The following is a 25569-nucleotide window of genomic DNA, read 5'->3' on the forward strand; positions in this document are numbered from 1 at the left end:
ATGACGCTCTTAAGGTAGCCAAATGCCTCGTCATCCGGCGAGTCACATTTGCTAACTCGAGAGACTCGTAGTGGGAGTAACAGAGACGACGTTAACGTGGACATATAGTGGCACATCGGTTCTGTAGGACAGCCATAGCAAGAATGATAGAGAGAAACGGCTTAGAAAAGTGGGAGCAGCAGGCAGGGGTACTATAACTCCCTTAAGGTAGCCAAATGAATCGTCACCATGTAAAATTTATTTTGAAAACTCGAGGATATCTTCGATAAGGTAGCTCAGACAACGTTAAGGTTAACATGTAGTGGCATATTGCTCCTGCAGGCCTGACCACAGTAATAATTAAAGAGTGGAAAGAAAGAAGGTAGGTCGAGCAGCTGGCAACGGTAACTATGACTCTCTTATGGTAGCCAAATGCCTCGTCACTCGGCGAAATTTATTTGAAAACTCGAGGAAATCGTCGTTGAAGTAACTCAGACAACGGTAACATGGACAGGTGGTGGCGTATCGCTTCTGCAGGACACAAGGTACGAATTAAAGAGAGGAAAGATTCAAAGAAGGGGGAGCAGCTGGCTGCAGTAACTATGACGCTTATAAGGTAGCCAAATGCCTCGTCATCCGGCGAGGTACAATTGCTAACTCGAGAGACTCGTAGTGGGAGTAACAGAGACGACGTTGACGTGGACATATAGTGGCACATCGGTTCTGTAGGACAGCCATAGCAAGAATGATAGAGAGAAAGCGATTAGAAAAGTTGGAGCAGCAGGCAGGGGTACTATGACTCTCTTAAGGTAGCCAAATGCCTCGTCACCATGTGAAATTTTTTTTGAAAACTCGAGAATATCTCCGTTAAGGTAGCTCAGACAACGTTAAGGTATACATGTAGTGGCATATTGCTCCTGCAGGACTGACCACAGCAATAATTAATGAGTGGAAAGAAAGAAAGTTGGACGAGCAGCTGGCAGCAGTAACTCTGACTCTCTTAAGGGTGCCAAATGCCTCGTCACTCGGCGAAATTTATTTGAAAACTCGAGGAAATCGTCAATGAAGTAACTCAGACAACGGTAACATGGACAGGTGGTGGCGTATCGCTTCTGCAGGACTGACCACAGTACGATTTAATGGGAGGAAAGATTCAAAGAAGGGGGAGCAGCTGCCTGCGGTAACTATGACGCTCTTAAGGTAGCCAAATGCCTCGTCATCCGGCGAGTCACATTTGCTAACTCGAGAGACTCGTAGTGGGAGTAACAGAGACGACGTTAACGTGGACATATAGTGGCACATCGGTTCTGTAGGACAGCCATAGCAAGAATGATAGAGAGAAACGGCTTAGAAAAGTGGGAGCAGCAGGCAGGGGTACTATAACTCCCTTAAGGTAGCCAAATGAATCGTCACCATGTAAAATTTATTTTGAAAACTCGAGGATATCTTCGATAAGGTAGCTCAGACAACGTTAAGGTTAACATGTAGTGGCATATTGCTCCTGCAGGCCTGACCACAGTAATAATTAAAGAGTGGAAAGAAAGAAGGTAGGTCGAGCAGCTGGCAATGGTAACTATGACTCTCTTATGGTAGCCAAATGCCTCGTCACTCGGCGAAATTTATTTGAAAACTCGAGGAAATCGTCGTTGAAGTAACTCAGACAACGGTAACATGGACAGGTGGTGGCGTATCGCTTCTGCAGGACACAAGGTACGATTTAAAGAGAGGAAAGATTCAAAGAAGGGGGAGCAGCTGGCTGCAGTAACTATGACGCTTATAAGGTAGCCAAATGCCTCGTCATCCGGCGAGGTACAATTGCTAACTCGAGAGACTCGTAGTGGGAGTAACAGAGACGACGTTGACGTGGACATATAGTGGCACATCGGTTCTGTAGGACAGCCATAGCAAGAATGATAGAGAGAAAGCGTTTAGAAAAGTGGGAGCAGCAGGCAGGGGTACTATGACTCTCTTAAGGTAGCCAAATGTCTCGTCACCATGTGAAATTTTTTTTGAAAACTCGAGAATATCTCCGTTAAGGTAGCTCAGACAACGTTAAGGTATACATGTAGTGGCATATTGCTCCTGCAGGACTGACCACAGTAATAATTAATGAGTGGAAAGAAAGAAAGTAGGACGAGCAGCTGGCAGCAGTAACTATGACTCTCTTAAGGGTGCCAAATGCCTCGTCACTCGGCGAAATTTATTTGAAAACTCGAGGAAATCGTCAATGAAGTAACTCAGACAACGGTAACATGGACAGGTGGTGGCGTATCGCTTCTGCAGGACTGACCACAGTACGATTTAAAGGGAGGAAAGATTCAAAGAAGGGGGAGCAGCTGCCTGCGGTAACTATGACGCTCTTAAGGTAGCCAAATGCCTCGTCATCCGGCGAGTCACATTTGCTAACTCGAGAGACTCGTAGTGGGAGTAACAGAGACGACGTTAACGTGGACATATAGTGGCACATCGGTTCTGTAGGACAGCCATAGCAAGAATGATAGAGAGAAACGGCTTAGAAAAGTGGGAGCAGCAGGCAGGGGTACTATAACTCCCTTAAGGTAGCCAAATGAATCGTCACCATGTAAAATTTATTTTGAAAACTCGAGGATATCTTCGATAAGGTAGCTCAGACAACGTTAAGGTTAACATGTAGTGGCATATTGCTCCTGCAGGCCTGACCACAGTAATAATTAAAGAGTGGAAAGAAAGAAGGTAGGTCGAGCAGCTGGCAACGGTAACTATGACTCTCTTATGGTAGCCAAATGCCTCGTCACTCGGCGAAATTTATTTGAAAACTCGAAGAAATCGTTGTTGAGGTAACTCAGACAACGGTAACATGGACAGGTGGTGGCGTATTGCTTCTGCAGGACACAAGGTACGAATTAAAGAGAGGAAAGATTCAAAGAAGGGGGAGCAGCTGGCTGCAGTAACTATGACGCTTATAAGGTAGCCAAATGCCTCGTCATCCGGCGAGGTACAATTGCTAACTCGAGAGACTCGTAGTGGGAGTAACAGAGACGACGTTGACGTGGACATATAGTGGCACATCGGTTCTGTAGGACAGCCATAGCAAGAATGATAGAGAGAAAGCGTTTAGAAAAGTGGGAGCAGCAGGCAGGGGTACTATGACTCTCTTAAGGTAGCCAAATGCCTCGTCACCATGTGAAATTTTTTTTGAAAACTCGAGAATATCTCCGTTAAGGTAGCTCAGACAACGTTAAGGTATACATGTAGTGGCATATTGCTCCTGCAGGACTGACCACAGTAATAATTAATGAGTGGAAAGAAAGAAAGTAGGACGAGCAGCTGGCAGCAGTAACTATGACTCTCTTAAGGGTGCCAAATGCCTCGTCACTCGGCGAAATTTATTTGAAAACTCGAGGAAATCGTCAATGAAGTAACTCAGACAACGGTAACATGGACAGGTGGTGGCGTATCGCTTCTGCAGGACTGACCACAGTACGATTTAAAGGGAGGAAAGATTCAAAGAAGGGGGAGCAGCTGCCTGCGGTAACTATGACGCTCTTAAGGTAGCCAAATGCCTCGTCATCCGGCGAGTCACATTTGCTAACTCGAGAGACTCGTAGTGGGAGTAACAGAGACGACGTTAACGTGGACATATAGTGGCACATCGGTTCTGTAGGACAGCCATAGCAAGAATGATAGAGAGAAACGGCTTAGAAAAGTGGGAGCAGCAGGCAGGGGTACTATAACTCCCTTAAGGTAGCCAAATGAATCGTCACCATGTAAAATTTATTTTGAAAACTCGAGGATATCTTCGATAAGGTAGCTCAGACAACGTTAAGGTTAACATGTAGTGGCATATTGCTCCTGCAGGCCTGACCACAGTAATAATTAAAGAGTGGAAAGAAAGAAGGTAGGTCGAGCAGCTGGCAACGGTAACTATGACTCTCTTATGGTAGCCAAATGCCTCGTCACTCGGCGAAATTTATTTGAAAACTCGAAGAAATCGTTGTTGAGGTAACTCAGACAACGGTAACATGGACAGGTGGTGGCGTATCGCTTCTGCAGGACACAAGGTACGAATTAAAGAGAGGAAAGATTCAAAGAAGGGGGAGCAGCTGGCTGCAGTAACTATGACGCTTATAAGGTAGCCAAATGCCTCGTCATCCGGCGAGGTACAATTGCTAACTCGAGAGACTCGTAGTGGGAGTAACAGAGACGACGTTGACGTGGACATATAGTGGCACATCGGTTCTGTAGGACAGCCATAGCAAGAATGATAGAGAGAAAGGGCTTAGAAAAGTGGGAGCAGCAGGCAGGGGTACTATGACTCTCTTAAGGTAGCCAAATGCCTCGTCACCATGTGAAATTTTTTTTGAAAACTCGAGAATATCTTCGTTAAGGTAGCTCAGACAACGTTAAGGTATACATGTAGTGGTATATTGCTCCTGCAGGACTGACCACAGTAATAATTAATGAGTGGAAAGAAAGAAAGTAGGACGAGCAGCTGGCAGCAGTAACTATGACTCTCTTAAGGGTGCCAAATGCCTCGTCACTCGGCGAAATTTATTTGAAAACTCGAGGAAATCGTCGTTGAAGTAACTCAGACAACGGTAACATGGACAGGTGGTGGCGTATCGCTTCTGCAGGACTGACCCCCAGTACGATTTAAAGGGAGGAAAGATTCAAAGAAGGGGGAGCAGCTGCCTGCGGTAACTATGACGCTCTTAAGGTAGCCAAATGCCTCGTCATCCGGCGAGTCACATTTGCTAACTCGAGAGACTCGTAGTGGGAGTAACAGAGACGACGTTAACGTGGACATATAGTGGCACATCGGTTCTGTAGGACAGCCATAGCAAGAATGATAGAGAGAAACGGCTTAGAAAAGTGGGAGCAGCAGGCAGGGGTACTATAACTCCCTTAAGGTAGCCAAATGAATCGTCACCATGTAAAATTTATTTTGAAAACTCGAGGATATCTTCGATAAGGTAGCTCAGACAACGTTAAGGTTAACATGTAGTGGCATATTGCTCCTGCAGGCCTGACCACAGTAATAATTAAAGAGTGGAAAGAAAGAAGGTAGGTCGAGCAGCTGGCAATGGTAACTATGACTCTCTTATGGTAGCCAAATGCCTCGTCACTCGGCGAAATTTATTTGAAAACTCGAGGAAATCGTCGTTGAAGTAACTCAGACAACGGTAACATGGACAGGTGGTGGCGTATCGCTTCTGCAGGACACAAGGTACGAATTAAAGAGAGGAAAGATTCAAAGAAGGGGGAGCAGCTGGCTGCAGTAACTATGACGCTTATAAGGTAGCCAAATGCCTCGTCATCCGGCGAGGTACAATTGCTAACTCGAGAGACTCGTAGTGGGAGTAACAGAGACGACGTTGACGTGGACATATAGTGGCACATCGGTTCTGTAGGACAGCCATAGCAAGAATGATAGAGAGAAAGGGCTTAGAAAAGTGGGAGCAGCAGGCAGGGGTACTATGACTCTCTTAAGGTAGCCAAATGCCTCGTCACCATGTGAAATTTTTTTTGAAAACTCGAGAATATCTTCGTTAAGGTAGCTCAGACAACGTTAAGGTATACATGTAGTGGTATATTGCTCCTGCAGGACTGACCACAGTAATAATTAATGAGTGGAAAGAAAGAAAGTAGGACGAGCAGCTGGCAGCAGTAACTATGACTCTCTTAAGGGTGCCAAATGCCTCGTCACTCGGCGAAATTTATTTGAAAACTCGAGGAAATCGTCGTTGAAGTAACTCAGACAACGGTAACATGGACAGGTGGTGGCGTATCGCTTCTGCAGGACTGACCCCAGTACGATTTAAAGGGAGGAAAGATTCAAAGAAGGGGGAGCAGCTGCCTGCGGTAACTATGACGCTCTTAAGGTAGCCAAATGCCTCGTCATCCGGCGAGTCACATTTGCTAACTCGAGAGACTCGTAGTGGGAGTAACAGAGACGACGTTAACGTGGACATATAGTGGCACATCGGTTCTGTAGGACAGCCATAGCAAGAATGATAGAGAGAAACGGCTTAGAAAAGTGGGAGCAGCAGGCAGGGGTACTATAACTCCCTTAAGGTAGCCAAATGAATCGTCACCATGTAAAATTTATTTTGAAAACTCGAGGATATCTTCGATAAGGTAGCTCAGACAACGTTAAGGTTAACATGTAGTGGCATATTGCTCCTGCAGGCCTGACCACAGTAATAATTAAAGAGTGGAAAGAAAGAAGGTAGGTCGAGCAGCTGGCAATGGTAACTATGACTCTCTTATGGTAGCCAAATGCCTCGTCACTCGGCGAAATTTATTTGAAAACTCGAGGAAATCGTCGTTGAAGTAACTCAGACAACGGTAACATGGACAGGTGGTGGCGTATCGCTTCTGCAGGACTGACCCCAGTACGATTTAAAGGGAGGAAAGATTCAAAGAAGGGGGAGCAGCTGCCTGCGGTAACTATGACGCTCTTAAGGTAGCCAAATGCCTCGTCATCCGGCGAGTCACATTTGCTAACTCGAGAGACTCGTAGTGGGAGTAACAGAGACGACGTTAACGTGGACATATAGTGGCACATCGGTTCTGTAGGACAGCCATAGCAAGAATGATAGAGAGAAACGGCTTAGAAAAGTGGGAGCAGCAGGCAGGGGTACTATAACTCCCTTAAGGTAGCCAAATGAATCGTCACCATGTAAAATTTATTTTGAAAACTCGAGGATATCTTCGATAAGGTAGCTCAGACAACGTTAAGGTTAACATGTAGTGGCATATTGCTCCTGCAGGCCTGACCACAGTAATAATTAAAGAGTGGAAAGAAAGAAGGTAGGTCGAGCAGCTGGCAACGGTAACTATGACTCTCTTATGGTAGCCAAATGCCTCGTCACTCGGCGAAATTTATTTGAAAACTCGAAGAAATCGTTGTTGAGGTAACTCAGACAACGGTAACATGGACAGGTGGTGGCGTATCGCTTCTGCAGGACACAAGGTACGAATTAAAGAGAGGAAAGATTCAAAGAAGGGGGAGCAGCTGGCTGCAGTAACTATGACGCTTATAAGGTAGCCAAATGCCTCGTCATCCGGCGAGGTACAATTGCTAACTCGAGAGACTCGTAGTGGGAGTAACAGAGACGACGTTGACGTGGACATATAGTGGCACATCGGTTCTGTAGGACAGCCATAGCAAGAATGATAGAGAGAAAGGGCTTAGAAAAGTGGGAGCAGCAGGCAGGGGTACTATGACTCTCTTAAGGTAGCCAAATGCCTCGTCACCATGTGAAATTTTTTTTGAAAACTCGAGAATATCTTCGTTAAGGTAGCTCAGACAACGTTAAGGTATACATGTAGTGGTATATTGCTCCTGCAGGACTGACCACAGTAATAATTAATGAGTGGAAAGAAAGAAAGTAGGACGAGCAGCTGGCAGCAGTAACTATGACTCTCTTAAGGGTGCCAAATGCCTCGTCACTCGGCGAAATTTATTTGAAAACTCGAGGAAATCGTCGTTGAAGTAACTCAGACAACGGTAACATGGACAGGTGGTGGCGTATCGCTTCTGCAGGACTGACCCCCAGTACGATTTAAAGGGAGGAAAGATTCAAAGAAGGGGGAGCAGCTGCCTGCGGTAACTATGACGCTCTTAAGGTAGCCAAATGCCTCGTCATCCGGCGAGTCACATTTGCTAACTCGAGAGACTCGTAGTGGGAGTAACAGAGACGACGTTAACGTGGACATATAGTGGCACATCGGTTCTGTAGGACAGCCATAGCAAGAATGATAGAGAGAAACGGCTTAGAAAAGTGGGAGCAGCAGGCAGGGGTACTATAACTCCCTTAAGGTAGCCAAATGAATCGTCACCATGTAAAATTTATTTTGAAAACTCGAGGATATCTTCGATAAGGTAGCTCAGACAACGTTAAGGTTAACATGTAGTGGCATATTGCTCCTGCAGGCCTGACCACAGTAATAATTAAAGAGTGGAAAGAAAGAAGGTAGGTCGAGCAGCTGGCAATGGTAACTATGACTCTCTTATGGTAGCCAAATGCCTCGTCACTCGGCGAAATTTATTTGAAAACTCGAGGAAATCGTCGTTGAAGTAACTCAGACAACGGTAACATGGACAGGTGGTGGCGTATCGCTTCTGCAGGACACAAGGTACGAATTAAAGAGAGGAAAGATTCAAAGAAGGGGGAGCAGCTGGCTGCAGTAACTATGACGCTTATAAGGTAGCCAAATGCCTCGTCATCCGGCGAGGTACAATTGCTAACTCGAGAGACTCGTAGTGGGAGTAACAGAGACGACGTTGACGTGGACATATAGTGGCACATCGGTTCTGTAGGACAGCCATAGCAAGAATGATAGAGAGAAAGCGTTTAGAAAAGTGGGAGCAGCAGGCAGGGGTACTATGACTCTCTTAAGGTAGCCAAATGCCTCGTCACCATGTGAAATTTTTTTTGAAAACTCGAGAATATCTCCGTTAAGGTAGCTCAGACAACGTTAAGGTATACATGTAGTGGCATATTGCTCCTGCAGGACTGACCACAGTAATAATTAATGAGTGGAAAGAAAGAAAGTAGGACGAGCAGCTGGCAGCAGTAACTATGACTCTCTTAAGGGTGCCAAATGCCTCGTCACTCGGCGAAATTTATTTGAAAACTCGAGGAAATCGTCAATGAAGTAACTCAGACAACGGTAACATGGACAGGTGGTGGCGTATCGCTTCTGCAGGACTGACCACAGTACGATTTAAAGGGAGGAAAGATTCAAAGAAGGGGGAGCAGCTGCCTGCGGTAACTATGACGCTCTTAAGGTAGCCAAATGCCTCGTCATCCGGCGAGTCACATTTGCTAACTCGAGAGACTCGTAGTGGGAGTAACAGAGACGACGTTAACGTGGACATATAGTGGCACATCGGTTCTGTAGGACAGCCATAGCAAGAATGATAGAGAGAAACGGCTTAGAAAAGTGGGAGCAGCAGGCAGGGGTACTATAACTCCCTTAAGGTAGCCAAATGAATCGTCACCATGTAAAATTTATTTTGAAAACTCGAGGATATCTTCGATAAGGTAGCTCAGACAACGTTAAGGTTAACATGTAGTGGCATATTGCTCCTGCAGGCCTGACCACAGTAATAATTAAAGAGTGGAAAGAAAGAAGGTAGGTCGAGCAGCTGGCAACGGTAACTATGACTCTCTTATGGTAGCCAAATGCCTCGTCACTCGGCGAAACTTATTTGAAAACTCGAAGAAATCGTTGTTGAGGTAACTCAGACAACGGTAACATGGACAGGTGGTGGCGTATCGCTTCTGCAGGACTGACCACAGTACGATTTAAAGGGAGGAAAGATTCAAAGAAGGGGGAGCAGCTGCCTGCGGTAACTATGACGCTCTTAAGGTAGCCAAATGCCTCGTCATCCGGCGAGTCACATTTGCTAACTCGAGAGACTCGTAGTGGGAGTAACAGAGACGACGTTAACGTGGACATATAGTGGCACATCGGTTCTGTAGGACAGCCATAGCAAGAATGATAGAGAGAAACGGCTTAGAAAAGTGGGAGCAGCAGGCAGGGGTACTATAACTCCCTTAAGGTAGCCAAATGAATCGTCACCATGTAAAATTTATTTTGAAAACTCGAGGATATCTTCGATAAGGTAGCTCAGACAACGTTAAGGTTAACATGTAGTGGCATATTGCTCCTGCAGGCCTGACCACAGTAATAATTAAAGAGTGGAAAGAAAGAAGGTAGGTCGAGCAGCTGGCAACGGTAACTATGACTCTCTTATGGTAGCCAAATGCCTCGTCACTCGGCGAAATTTATTTGAAAACTCGAAGAAATCGTTGTTGAGGTAACTCAGACAACGGTAACATGGACAGGTGGTGGCGTATCGCTTCTGCAGGACACAAGGTACGAATTAAAGAGAGGAAAGATTCAAAGAAGGGGGAGCAGCTGGCTGCAGTAACTATGACGCTTATAAGGTAGCCAAATGCCTCGTCATTCGGCGAGGTACATTTGCTAACTCGAGAGACTCGTAGTGGGAGTAACAGAGACGACGTTGACGTGGACATATAGTGGCACATCGGTTCTGTAGGACAGCCATAGCAAGAATGATAGAGAGAAAGGGCTTAGAAAAGTGGGAGCAGCAGGCAGGGGTACTATGACTCTCTTAAGGTAGCCAAATGCCTCGTCACCATGTGAAATTTTTTTTGAAAACTCGAGAATATCTTCGTTAAGGTAGCTCAGACAACGTTAAGGTATACATGTAGTGGTATATTGCTCCTGCAGGACTGACCACAGTAATAATTAATGAGTGGAAAGAAAGAAAGTAGGACGAGCAGCTGGCAGCAGTAACTATGACTCTCTTAAGGGTGCCAAATGCCTCGTCACTCGGCGAAATTTATTTGAAAACTCGAGGAAATCGTCGTTGAAGTAACTCAGACAACGGTAACATGGACAGGTGGTGGCGTATCGCTTCTGCAGGACTGACCCCCAGTACGATTTAAAGGGAGGAAAGATTCAAAGAAGGGGGAGCAGCTGCCTGCGGTAACTATGACGCTCTTAAGGTAGCCAAATGCCTCGTCATCCGGCGAGTCACATTTGCTAACTCGAGAGACTCGTAGTGGGAGTAACAGAGACGACGTTAACGTGGACATATAGTGGCACATCGGTTCTGTAGGACAGCCATAGCAAGAATGATAGAGAGAAACGGCTTAGAAAAGTGGGAGCAGCAGGCAGGGGTACTATAACTCCCTTAAGGTAGCCAAATGAATCGTCACCATGTAAAATTTATTTTGAAAACTCGAGGATATCTTCGATAAGGTAGCTCAGACAACGTTAAGGTTAACATGTAGTGGCATATTGCTCCTGCAGGCCTGACCACAGTAATAATTAAAGAGTGGAAAGAAAGAAGGTAGGTCGAGCAGCTGGCAATGGTAACTATGACTCTCTTATGGTAGCCAAATGCCTCGTCACTCGGCGAAATTTATTTGAAAACTCGAGGAAATCGTCGTTGAAGTAACTCAGACAACGGTAACATGGACAGGTGGTGGCGTATCGCTTCTGCAGGACACAAGGTACGAATTAAAGAGAGGAAAGATTCAAAGAAGGGGGAGCAGCTGGCTGCAGTAACTATGACGCTTATAAGGTAGCCAAATGCCTCGTCATCCGGCGAGGTACAATTGCTAACTCGAGAGACTCGTAGTGGGAGTAACAGAGACGACGTTGACGTGGACATATAGTGGCACATCGGTTCTGTAGGACAGCCATAGCAAGAATGATAGAGAGAAAGCGTTTAGAAAAGTGGGAGCAGCAGGCAGGGGTACTATGACTCTCTTAAGGTAGCCAAATGCCTCGTCACCATGTGAAATTTTTTTTGAAAACTCGAGAATATCTCCGTTAAGGTAGCTCAGACAACGTTAAGGTATACATGTAGTGGCATATTGCTCCTGCAGGACTGACCACAGTAATAATTAATGAGTGGAAAGAAAGAAAGTAGGACGAGCAGCTGGCAGCAGTAACTATGACTCTCTTAAGGGTGCCAAATGCCTCGTCACTCGGCGAAATTTATTTGAAAACTCGAGGAAATCGTCAATGAAGTAACTCAGACAACGGTAACATGGACAGGTGGTGGCGTATCGCTTCTGCAGGACTGACCACAGTACGATTTAAAGGGAGGAAAGATTCAAAGAAGGGGGAGCAGCTGCCTGCGGTAACTATGACGCTCTTAAGGTAGCCAAATGCCTCGTCATCCGGCGAGTCACATTTGCTAACTCGAGAGACTCGTAGTGGGAGTAACAGAGACGACGTTAACGTGGACATATAGTGGCACATCGGTTCTGTAGGACAGCCATAGCAAGAATGATAGAGAGAAACGGCTTAGAAAAGTGGGAGCAGCAGGCAGGGGTACTATAACTCCCTTAAGGTAGCCAAATGAATCGTCACCATGTAAAATTTATTTTGAAAACTCGAGGATATCTTCGATAAGGTAGCTCAGACAACGTTAAGGTTAACATGTAGTGGCATATTGCTCCTGCAGGCCTGACCACAGTAATAATTAAAGAGTGGAAAGAAAGAAGGTAGGTCGAGCAGCTGGCAACGGTAACTATGACTCTCTTATGGTAGCCAAATGCCGCGTCACTCGGCGAAATTTATTTGAAAACTCGAAGAAATCGTTGTTGAGGTAACTCAGACAACGGTAACATGGACAGGTGGTGGCGTATCGCTTCTGCAGGACACAAGGTACGAATTAAAGAGAGGAAAGATTCAAAGAAGGGGGAGCAGCTGGCTGCAGTAACTATGACGCTTATAAGGTAGCCAAATGCCTCGTCATCCGGCGAGGTACAATTGCTAACTCGAGAGACTCGTAGTGGGAGTAACAGAGACGACGTTGACGTGGACATATAGTGGCACATCGGTTCTGTAGGACAGCCATAGCAAGAATGATAGAGAGAAAGCGTTTAGAAAAGTGGGAGCAGCAGGCAGGGGTACTATGACTCTCTTAAGGTAGCCAAATGCCTCGTCACCATGTGAAATTTTTTTTGAAAACTCGAGAATATCTCCGTTAAGGTAGCTCAGACAACGTTAAGGTATACATGTAGTGGCATATTGCTCCTGCAGGACTGACCACAGTAATAATTAATGAGTGGAAAGAAAGAAAGTAGGACGAGCAGCTGGCAGCAGTAACTATGACTCTCTTAAGGGTGCCAAATGCCTCGTCACTCGGCGAAATTTATTTGAAAACTCGAGGAAATCGTCAATGAAGTAACTCAGACAACGGTAACATGGACAGGTGGTGGCGTATCGCTTCTGCAGGACTGACCACAGTACGATTTAAAGGGAGGAAAGATTCAAAGAAGGGGGAGCAGCTGCCGGCGGTAACTATGACGCTCTTAAGGTAGCCAAATGCCTCGTCATCCGGCGAGTCACATTTGCTAACTCGAGAGACTCGTAGTGGGAGTAACAGAGACGACGTTAACGTGGACATATAGTGGCACATCGGTTCTGTAGGACAGCCATAGCAAGAATGATAGAGAGAAACGGCTTAGAAAAGTGGGAGCAGCAGGCAGGGGTACTATAACTCCCTTAAGGTAGCCAAATGAATCGTCACCATGTAAAATTTATTTTGAAAACTCGAGGATATCTTCGATAAGGTAGCTCAGACAACGTTAAGGTTAACATGTAGTGGCATATTGCTCCTGCAGGCCTGACCACAGTAATAATTAAAGAGTGGAAAGAAAGAAGGTAGGTCGAGCAGCTGGCAACGGTAACTATGACTCTCTTATGGTAGCCAAATGCCTCGTCACTCGGCGAAATTTATTTGAAAACTCGAAGAAATCGTTGTTGAGGTAACTCAGACAACGGTAACATGGACAGGTGGTGGCGTATCGCTTCTGCAGGACACAAGGTACGAATTAAAGAGAGGAAAGATTCAAAGAAGGGGGAGCAGCTGGCTGCAGTAACTATGACGCTTATAAGGTAGCCAAATGCCTCGTCATCCGGCGAGGTACAATTGCTAACTCGAGAGACTCGTAGTGGGAGTAACAGAGACGACGTTGACGTGGACATATAGTGGCACATCGGTTCTGTAGGACAGCCATAGCAAGAATGATAGAGAGAAAGCGTTTAGAAAAGTGGGAGCAGCAGGCAGGGGTACTATGACTCTCTTAAGGTAGCCAAATGCCTCGTCACCATGTGAAATTTTTTTTGAAAACTCGAGAATATCTCCGTTAAGGTAGCTCAGACAACGTTAAGGTATACATGTAGTGGCATATTGCTCCTGCAGGACTGACCACAGTAATAATTAATGAGTGGAAAGAAAGAAAGTAGGACGAGCAGCTGGCAGCAGTAACTATGACTCTCTTAAGGGTGCCAAATGCCTCGTCACTCGGCGAAATTTATTTGAAAATTCGAGGAAATCGTCAATGAAGTAACTCAGACAACGGTAACATGGACAGGTGGTGGCGTATCGCTTCTGCAGGACTGACCACAGTACGATTTAATGGGAGGAAAGATTCAAAGAAGGGGGAGCAGCTGCCTGCGGTAACTATGACGCTCTTAAGGTAGCCAAATGCCTCGTCATCCGGCGAGTCACATTTGCTAACTCGAGAGACTCGTAGTGGGAGTAACAGAGACGACGTTAACGTGGACATATAGTGGCACATCGGTTCTGTAGGACAGCCATAGCAAGAATGATAGAGAGAAATTGCTTAGAAAAGTGGGAGCAGCAGGCAGGGGTACTATAACTCCCTTAAGGTAGCCAAATGAATCGTCACCATGTAAAATTTATTTTGAAAACTCGAGGATATCTTCGATAAGGTAGCTCAGACAACGTTAAGGTTAACATGTAGTGGCATATTGCTCCTGCAGGCCTGACCACAGTAATAATTAAAGAGTGGAAAGAAAGAAGGTAGGTCGAGCAGCTGGCAATGGTAACTATGACTCTCTTATGGTAGCCAAATGCCTCGTCACTCGGCGAAATTTATTTGAAAACTCGAGGAAATCGTCGTTGAAGTAACTCAGACAACGGTAACATGGACAGGTGGTGGCGTATCGCTTCTGCAGGACACAAGGTACGAATTAAAGAGAGGAAAGATTCAAAGAAGGGGGAGCAGCTGGCTGCAGTAACTATGACGCTTATAAGGTAGCCAAATGCCTCGTCATCCGGCGAGGTACAATTGCTAACTCGAGAGACTCGTAGTGGGAGTAACAGAGACGACGTTGACGTGGACATATAGTGGCACATCGGTTCTGTAGGACAGCCATAGCAAGAATGATAGAGAGAAAGCGTTTAGAAAAGTGGGAGCAGCAGGCAGGGGTACTATGACTCTCTTAAGGTAGCCAAATGCCTCGTCACCATGTGAAATTTTTTTTGAAAACTCGAGAATATCTCCGTTAAGGTAGCTCAGACAACGTTAAGGTATACATGTAGTGGCATATTGCTCCTGCAGGACTGACCACAGTAATAATTAATGAGTGGAAAGAAAGAAAGTAGGACGAGCAGCTGGCAGCAGTAACTATGACACTCTTAAGGGTGCCAAATGCCTCGTCACTCGGCGAAATTTATTTGAAAACTCGAGGAAATCGTCAATGAAGTAACTCAGACAACGGTAACATGGACAGGTGGTGGCGTATCGCTTCTGCAGGACTGACCACAGTACGATTTAAAGGGAGGAAAGATTCAAAGAAGGGGGAGCAGCTGCCTGCGGTAACTATGACGCTCTTAAGGTAGCCAAATGCCTCGTCATCCGGCGAGTCACATTTGCTAACTCGAGAGACTCGTAGTGGGAGTAACAGAGACGACGTTAACGTGGACATATAGTGGCACATCGGTTCTGTAGGACAGCCATAGCAAGAATGATAGAGAGAAACGGCTTAGAAAAGTGGGAGCAGCAGGCAGGGGTACTATAACTCCCTTAAGGTAGCCAAATGAATCGTCACCATGTAAAATTTATTTTGAAAACTCGAGGATATCTTCGATAAGGTAGCTCAGACAACGTTAAGGTTAACATGTAGTGGCATATTGCTCCTGCAGGCCTGACCACAGTAATAATTAAAGAGTGGAAAGAAAGAAGGTAGGTCGAGCAGCTGGCAACGGTAACTATGACTCTCTTATGGTAGCCAAATGCCTCGTCACTCGGCGAAATTTATTTGAAAACTCGAAGAAATCGTTGTTGAGGTAACTCAGACAACGGTAACATGGACAGGTGGTGGCGTATCGCTTCTGCAGGACACAAGGTACGAATTAAAGAGAGGAAAGATTCAAAGAAGGGGGAGCAGCTGGCTGCAGTAACTATGACGCTTATAAGGTAGCCAAATGCCTCGTCATCCGGCGAGGTACAATTGCTAACTCGAGAGACTCGTAGTGGGAGTAACAGAGACGACGTTGACGTGGACATATAGTGGCACATCGGTTCTGTAGGACAGCCATAGCAAGAATGATAGAGAGAAAGCGTTTAGAAAAGTGGGAGCAGCAGGCAGGGGTACTATGACTCTCTTAAGGTAGCCAAATGCCTCGTCACCATGTGAAATTTTTTTTGAAAACTCGAGAATATCTCCGTTAAGGTAGCTCAGACAACGTTAAGGTATACATGTAGTGGCATATTGCTCCTGCAGGACTGACCACAGTAATAATTAATGAGTGGAAAGAAAGAAAGTAGGACGAGCAGCTGGCAGCAGTAACTATGACTCTCTTAAGGGTGCCAAATGCCTCGTCACTCGGCGAAATTTATTTGAAAACTCGAGGAAATCGTCAATGAAGTAACTCAGACAACGGTAACATGGACAGGTGGTGGCGTATCGCTTCTGCAGGACTGACCACAGTACGATTTAAAGGGAGGAAAGATTCAAAGAAGGAGGAGCAGCTGCCTGCGGTAACTATGACGCTCTTAAGGTAGCCAAATGCCTCGTCATCCGGCGAGTCACATTTGCTAACTCGAGAGACTCGTAGTGGGAGTAACAGAGACGACGTTAACGTGGACATATAGTGGCACATCGGTTCTGTAGGACAGCCATAGCAAGAATGATAGAGAGAAACGGCTTAGAAAAGTGGGAGCAGCAGGCAGGGGTACTATAACTCCCTTAAGGTAGCCAAATGAATCGTCACCATGTAAAATTTATTTTGAAAACTCGAGGATATCTTCGATAAGGTAGCTCAGACAACGTTAAGGTTAACATGTAGTGGCATATTGCTCCTGCAGGCCTGACCACAGTAATAATTAAAGAGTGGAAAGAAAGAAGGTAGGTCGAGCAGCTGGCAACGGTAACTATGACTCTCTTATGGTAGCCAAATGCCTCGTCACTCGGCGAAATTTATTTGAAAACTCGAAGAAATCGTTGTTGAGGTAACTCAGACAACGGTAACATGGACAGGTGGTGGCGTATCGCTTCTGCAGGACACAAGGTACGAATTAAAGAGAGGAAAGATTCAAAGAAGGGGGAGCAGCTGGCTGCAGTAACTATGACGCTTATAAGGTAGCCAAATGCCTCGTCATCCGGCGAGGTACAATTGCTAACTCGAGAGACTCGTAGTGGGAGTAACAGAGACGACGTTGACGTGGACATATAGTGGCACATCGGTTCTGTAGGACAGCCATAGCAAGAATGATAGAGAGAAAGCGTTTAGAAAAGTGGGAGCAGCAGGCAGGGGTACTATGACTCTCTTAAGGTAGCCAAATGCCTCGTCACCATGTGAAATTTTTTTTGAAAACTCGAGAATATCTCCGTTAAGGTAGCTCAGACAACGTTAAGGTATACATGTAGTGGCATATTGCTCCTGCAGAACTGACCACAGTAATAATTAATGAGTGGAAAGAAAGAAAGTAGGACGAGCAGGTGGCAGCAGTAACTATGACTCTCTTAAGGGTGCCAAATGCCTCGTCACTCGGCGAAATTTATTTGAAAACTCGAGGAAATCGTCAATGAAGTAACTCAGACAACGGTAACATGGACAGGTGGTGGCGTATCGCTTCTGCAGGACTGACCACAGTACGATTTAAAGGGAGGAAAGATTCAAAGAAGGGGGAGCAGCTGCCTGCGGTAACTATGACGCTCTTAAGGTAGCCAAATGCCTCGTCATCCGGCGAGTCACATTTGCTAACTCGAGAGACTCGTAGTGGGAGTAACAGAGACGACGTTAACGTGGACATATAGTGGCACATCGGTTCTGTAGGACAGCCATAGCAAGAATGATAGAGAGAAACGGCTTAGAAAAGTGGGAGCAGCAGGCAGGGGTACTATAACTCCCTTAAGGTAGCCAAATGAATCGTCACCATGTAAAATTTATTTTGAAAACTCGAGGATATCTTCGATAAGGTAGCTCAGACAACGTTAAGGTTAACATGTAGTGGCATATTGCTCCTGCAGGCCTGACCACAGTAATAATTAAAGAGTGGAAAGAAAGAAGGTAGGTCGAGCAGCTGGCAACGGTAACTATGACTCTCTTATGGTAGCCAAATGCCTCGTCACTCGGCGAAATTTATTTGAAAACTCGAAGAAATCGTTGTTGAGGTAACTCAGACAACGGTAACATGGACAGGTGGTGGCGTATCGCTTCTGCAGGACACAAGGTACGAATTAAAGAGAGGAAAGATTCAAAGAAGGGGGAGCAGCTGGCTGCAGTAACTATGACGCTTATAAGGTAGCCAAATGCCTCGTCATCCGGCGAGGTACAATTGCTAACTCGAGAGACTCGTAGTGGGAGTAACAGAGACGACGTTGACGTGGACATATAGTGGCACATCGGTTCTGTAGAACAGCCATAGCAAGAATGATAGAGAGAAAGGGCTTAGAAAAGTGGGAGCAGCAGGCAGGGGTACTATGACTCTCTTAAGGTAGCCAAATGCCTCGTCACCATGTGAAATTTTTTTTGAAAACTCGAGAATATCTTCGTTAAGGTAGCTCAGACAACGTTAAGGTATACATGTAGTGGCATATTGCTCCTGCAGGACTGACCACAGTAATAATTAATGAGTGGAAAGAAAGAAAGTAGGTCGAGCAGCTGGCAGCAGTAACTATGACTCTCTCAAGGGTGCCAAATGCCTCGTCACTCGGCGAAATTTATTTGAAAACTCGAGGAAATCGTCGTTGAAGTAACTCAGACAACGGTAACATGGACTGGTGGTGGCGTATCGCTTCTGCAGGACTGACCACAGTACGATTTAAAGGGAGGAAAGATTCAAAGAAGGGGGAGCAGCTGCCTGCAGTAACTATGACGCTCTTAAGGTAGCCAAATGCCTCGTCATCCGGCGAGTCACATTTGCTAACTCGAGAGACTCGTAGTGGGAGTAACAGAGACGACGTTAACGTGGACATATAGTGGCACATCGGTTATGTAGGACAGCCATAGCAAGAATGATAGAGAGAAAGGGCTTAGAAAAGTGGGAGCAGCAGGCAGGGGTACTATAACTCCCTTAAGGTAGCCAAATGAATCGTCACCATGTAAAATTTATTTTGAAAACTCGAGGATATCTTCCATAAGGTAATTCAGACAACGTTAAGGTTAACATGTAGTGGCATATTGCTCCTGCAGGACTGACCACAGTAATAATTAATGAGTGGAAAGAAAGAAAGTAGGTCGAGCAGCCGGCAGCAGTAACTATGACTCTCTCAAGGGTGCCAAATGCCTCGTCACTCGGCGAAATTTATTTGAAAACTCGAGGAAATCGTCGTTGAAGTAACTCAGACAACGGTAACATGGACAGGTGGTGGCGTATCGCTTCTGCAGGACACAAGGTACGAATTAAAGAGAGGAAAGATTCAAAGAAGGGGGAGCAGCTGGCTGCAGTAACTATGACGCTTATAAGGTAGCCAAATGCCTCGTCATCCGGCGAGGTACAATTGCTAACTCGAGAGACTCGTAGTGGGAGTAACAGAGACGACGTTGACGTGGACATATAGTGGCACATCGGTTCTGTAGGACAGCCATAGCAAGAATGATAGAGAGAAAACGCTTAGAAAAGTGGGAGCAGCAGGCAGGGGTACTATGACTCTCTTAAGGTAGCCAAATGCCTCGTCACCATGTGAAATTTTTTTTGAAAACTCGAGAATATCTCCGTTAAGGTAGCTCAGACAACGTTAAGGTATACATGTAGTGGTATATTGCTCCTGCAGGACTGACCACAGTAATAATTAATGAGTGGAAAGAAAGAAAGTAGGACGAGCAGCTGGCAGCAGTAACTATGACTCTCTTAAGGGTGCCAAATGCCTCGTCACTCGGCGAAATTTATTTGAAAACTCGAGGAAATCGTCGTTGAAGTAACTCAGACAACGGTAACATGGACAGGTGGTGGCGTATCGCTTCTGCAGGACTGACCACAGTACGATTTAAAGGGAGGAAAGATTCAAAGAAGGGGGAGCAGCTGCCTGCGGTAACTATGACGCTCTTAAGGTAGCCAAATGCCTCGTCATCCGGCGAGTCACATTTGCTAACTCGAGAGACTCGTAGTGGGAGTAACAGAGACGACGTTAACGTGGACATATAGTGGCACATCGGTTCTGTAGGACAGCCATAGCAAGAATGATAGAGAGAAACGGCTTAGAAAAGTGGGAGCAGCAGGCAGGGGTACTATAACTCCCTTAAGGTAGCCAAATGAATCGTCACCATGTAAAATTTATTTTGAAAACTCGAGGATATCTTCGATAAGGTAGCTCAGACAACGTTAAGGTTAACATGTAGTGGCATATTGCTCCTGCAGGCCTGACCACAGTAATAATTAAAGAGTGGAAAGAAAGAAGGTAGGTCGAGCAGCTGGCAACGGTAACTATGACTCTCTTATGGTAGCCAAATGCCTCGTCACTCGGCGAAATTTATTTGAAAACTCGAGGAAATCGTCGTTGAAGTAACTCAGACAACGGTAACATGGACAGGTGGTGGCGTATCGCTTCTGCAGGACACAAGGTACGAATTAAAGAGAGGAAAGATTCAAAGAAGGGGGAGCAGCTGGCTGCAGTAACTATGACTCTCTTAAGGTAGCCAAATGCCTCGTCATCCGGCGAGGTACATTTGCTAACTCGAGAGACTCGTAGTGGGAGTAACAGTGACGACGTTAACGTGGACATATAGTGGCACATCGGTTCCGTAGGACAGGCCATAGCAAGAATGCTAGAGAGAATGGGCTTAGAAAAGTGGGAGCAGCAGGCAGGAGTACTATGACTCTCTTAAGGTAGCCAAATGAATCGTCACCATGTGAAATTTTTTTTGAAAACTCGACAATATCTTCGTTAAGGTAGCTCAGACAACGTTAAGGTATACGTGTAGTGGCATATTGCTCCTGCAGGACTGACCACAGTAATAATTAATGAGTGGAAAGAAAGAAAGTAGGTCGAGCAGCTGGCAGCAGTAACTATGACTCTCTTAAGGGTGCCAAATGCCTCGTCACTCGGCGAAATTTATTTGAAAACTCGAGGAAATCGTCATTGAAGTAACTCAGACAACGGTAACATGGACAGGTGGTGGCGTATCGCTTCTGCAGGACTGACCACAGTACGATTTAAAGGGAGGAAAGATTCAAAGAAGGGGGAGCAGCTGGCTGCAGTAACTATGACTCTTATAAGGTAGCCAAATGCCTCGTCTTCCGGCGAGGTACATTTGCTAACTCGAGAGACTCGTAGTGGGAGTAACAGAGACGACGTTGACGTGGACATATAGTGGCACATCGGTTCTGTAGGACAGCCATAGCAAGAATGATAGAGAGAAAGGGCTTAGAAAAGTGGGAGCAGCAGGCAGGGGTACTATAACTCCCTTACGGTAGCCAAATGAATCGTCACCATGTAAAATTTATTTTGAAAACTCGAGGATATCTTCGATAAGGTAGCTCAGACAACGTTAAAGTTAACATGTAGTGGCATATTGCTCCTGCAGAACTGACCACAGTAATAATTAATGAGTGGAAAGAAAGAAAGTAGGTCGAGCAGCCGGCAGCAGTAACTATGACTCTCTCAAGGGTGCCAAATGCCTCGTCACTCGGCGAAATTTATTTGAAAACTCGAGGAAATCGTCGTTGAAGTAACTCAGACAACGGTAACATGGACAGGTGGTGGCGTATCGCTTCTGCAGGACACAAGGTACGAATTAAAGAGAGGAAAGATTCAAAGAAGGGGGAGCAGCTGGCTGCAGTAACTATGACGCTTATAAGGTAGCCCAATGCCTCGTCATCCGGCGAGGTACAATTGCTAACTCGAGAGACTCGTAGTGGGAGTAACAGAGACGACGTTGACGTGGACATATAGTGGCACATCGGTTCTGTAGGACAGCCATAGCAAGAATGATAGAGAGAAAACGCTTAGAAAAGTGGGAGCAGCAGGCAGGGGTACTATGACTCTCTTAAGGTAGCCAAATGCCTCGTCACCATGTGAAATTTTTTTTGAAAACTCGAGAATATCTCCGTTAAGGTAGCTCAGACAACGTTAAGGTATACATGTAGTGGTATATTGCTCCTGCAGGACTGACCACAGTAATAATTAATGAGTGGAAAGAAAGAAAGTAGGACGAGCAGCTGGCAGCAGTAACTATGACTCTCTTAAGGGTGCCAAATGCCTCGTCACTCGGCGAAATTTATTTGAAAACTCGAGGAAATCGTCGTTGAAGTAACTCAGACAACGGTAACATGGACAGGTGGTGGCGTATCGCTTCTGCAGGACTGACCCCAGTACGATTTAAAGGGAGGAAAGATTCAAAGAAGGGGGAGCAGCTGCCTGCGGTAACTATGACGCTCTTAAGGTAGCCAAATGCCTCGTCATCCGGCGAGTCACATTTGCTAACTCGAGAGACTCGTAGTGGGAGTAACAGAGACGACGTTAACGTGGACATATAGTGGCACATCGGTTCTGTAGGACAGCCATAGCAAGAATGATAGAGAGAAACGGCTTAGAAAAGTGGGAGCAGCAGGCAGGGGTACTATAACTCCCTTAAGGTAGCCAAATGAATCGTCACCAAGTAAAATTTATTTTGAAAACTCGAGGATATCTTCGATAAGGTAGCTCAGACAACGTTAAGGTTAACATGTAGTGGCATATTGCTCCTGCAGGCCTGACCACAGTAATAATTAAAGAGTGGAAAGAAAGAAGGTAGGTCGAGCAGCTGGCAACGGTAACTATGACTCTCTTATGGTAGCCAAATGCCTCGTCACTCGGCGAAATTTATTTGAAAACTCGAGGAAATCGTCGTTGAAGTAACTCAGACAACGGTAACATGGACAGGTGGTGGCGTATCGCTTCTGCAGGACACAAGGTACGAATTAAAGAGAGGAAAGATTCAAAGAAGGGGGAGCAGCTGGCTGCAGTAACTATGACGCTTATAAGGTAGCCAAATGCCTCGTCATCCGGCGAGGTACAATTGCTAACTCGAGAGACTCGTAGTGGGAGTAACAGAGACGACGTTGACGTGGACATATAGTGGCACATCGGTTCTGTAGGACAGCCATAGCAAGAATGATAGAGAGAAAGGGCTTAGAAAAGTGGGAGCAGCATTCAGGGGTACTATGACTCTCTTAAGGTAGAAAAATGCCTCGTCACCATGTGAAATTTTTTTTGAAAACTCGAGAATATCTTCGTTAAGGTAGCTCAGACAACGTTAAGGTATACATGTAGTGGCATATTGCTCCTGCAGGACTGACCAGAGTAATAATTAATGAGTGGAAAGAAAGAAAGTAGGTCGAGCAGCTGGCAGCAGTAACTATGACTCTCTCAAGGGTGCCAAATGCCTCGTCACTCGGCGAAATTTATTTGAAAACTCGAGGAAATCGTCGTTGAAGTAACTCAGACAACGGTAACATGGACTGGTGGTGGCGTATCGCTTCTGCAGGACTGACCACAGTACGATTTAAAGGGAGGAAAGATTCAAAGAAGGGGGAGCAGCTGCCTGCAGTAACTATGACTCTCTTAAGGTAGCCAAATGCCTCGTCATCCGGCGAGTCACATTTGCTAACTCGAGAGACTCGTAGTGGGAGTAACAGAGACGACGTTAACGTGGACATATAGTGGCACATCGGTTATGTAGGACAGCCATAGCAAGAATGATAGAGAGAAAGGGCTTAGAAAAGTGGGAGCAGCAGGCAGGGGTACTATAACTCCCTTAAGGTAGCCAAATGAATCGTCACCATGTAAAATTTATTTTGAAAACTCGAGGATATCTTCGATAAGGTAGCTCAGACAACGTTAAGGTTAACATGTAGTGGCATATTGCTCCTGCAGGACTGACCACAGTAATAATTAATGAGTGGAAAGAAAGAAAGTAGGTCGAGCAGCCGGCAGCAGTAACTATGACTCTCTCAAGGGTGCCAAATGCCTCGTCACTCGGCGAAATTTATTTGAAAACTCGAGGAAATCGTCGTTGAAGTAACTCAGACAACGGTAACATGGGCAGGTGGTGGCGTATCGCTTCTGCAGGACACAAGGTACGAATTAAAGAGAGGAAAGATTCAAAGAAGGGGGAGCAGCTGGCTGCAGTAACTATGACTCTCTTAAGGTAGCCAAATGCCTCGTCATCCGGCGAGGTACATTTGCTAACTCGAGAGACTCGTAGTGGGAGTAACAGTGACGACGTTAACGTGGACATATAGTGGCACATCGGTTCCGTAGGACAGGCCATAGCAAGAATGATAGAGAGAATGGGCTTAGAAAAGTGGGAGCAGCAGGCAGGAGTACTATGACTCTCTTAAGGTAGCCAAATGAATCGTCACCATGTGAAATTTTTTTTGAAAACTCGAGAATATCTTCGTTAAGGTAGCTCAGACAACGTTATGGTATACGTGTAGTGGCATATTGCTCCTGCAGGACTGACCACAGTAATAATTAATGAGTGGAAAGAAAGAAAGTAGGTCGAGCAGCTGGCAGCAGTAACTATGACTCTCTTAAGGGTGCCAAATGCCTCGTCACTCGGCGAAATTTATTTGAAAACTCGAGGAAATCGTCGTTGAAGTAACTCAGACAACGGTAACATGGACAGGTGGTGGCGTATCGCTTCTGCAGGACACAAGGTACGAATTAAAGAGAGGAAAGATTCAAAGAAGGGGGAGCAGCTGGCTGCAGTAACTATGACGCTTATAAGGTAGCCAAATGCCTCGTCATCCGGCGAGGTACAATTGCTAACTCGAGAGACTCGTAGTGGGAGTAACAGAGACGACGTTGACGTGGACATATAGTGGCACATCGGTTCTGTAGGACAGCCATAGCAAGAATGATAGAGAGAAAGGGCTTAGAAAAGTGGGAGCAGCAGGCAGGGGTACTATGACTCTCTTAAGGTAGAAAAATGCCTCGTCACCATGTGAAATTTTTTTTGAAAACTCGAGAATATCTTCGTTAAGGTAGCTCAGACAACGTTAAGGTATACATGTAGTGGCATATTGCTCCTGCAGGACTGACCACAGTAATAATTAATGAGTGGAAAGAAAGAAAGTAGGACGAGCAGCTGGCAGCAGTAACTATGACTCTCTTAAGGGTGCCAAATGCCTCGTCACTCGGCGAAATTTATTTGAAAACTCGAGGAAATCGTCGTTGAAGTAACTCAGACAACGGTAACATGGACAGGTGGTGGCGTATCGCTTCTGCAGGACTGACCCCAGTACGATTTAAAGGGAGGAAAGATTCAAAGAAGGGGGAGCAGCTGCCTGCGGTAACTATGACGCTCTTAAGGTAGCCAAATGCCTCGTCATCCGGCGAGTCACATTTGCTAACTCGAGAGACTCGTAGTGGGAGTAACAGAGACGACGTTAACGTGGACATATAGTGGCACATCGGTTCTGTAGGACAGCCATAGCAAGAATGATAGAGAGAAACGGCTTAGAAAAGTGGGAGCAGCAGGCAGGGGTACTATAACTCCCTTAAGGTAGCCAAATGAATCGTCACCATGTAAAATTTATTTTGAAAACTCGAGGATATCTTCGATAAGGTAGCTCAGACAACGTTAAGGTTAACATGTAGTGGCATATTGCTCCTGCAGGACTGACCACAGTAATAATTAAAGAGTGGAAAGAAAGAAGGTAGGTCGAGCAGCTGGCAACGGTAACTATGACTCTCTTATGGTAGCCAAATGCCTCGTCACTCGGCGAAATTTATTTGAAAACTCGAGGAAATCGTCGTTGAAGTAACTCAGACAACGGTAACATGGACAGGTGGTGGCGTATCGCTTCTGCA

This window comes from Schistocerca serialis, chromosome 5 (genome assembly GCF_023864345.2).
Source record: "Schistocerca serialis cubense isolate TAMUIC-IGC-003099 chromosome 5, iqSchSeri2.2, whole genome shotgun sequence".
In the NCBI taxonomy this organism is placed as follows: Eukaryota; Metazoa; Arthropoda; class Insecta; order Orthoptera; family Acrididae; genus Schistocerca; species Schistocerca serialis.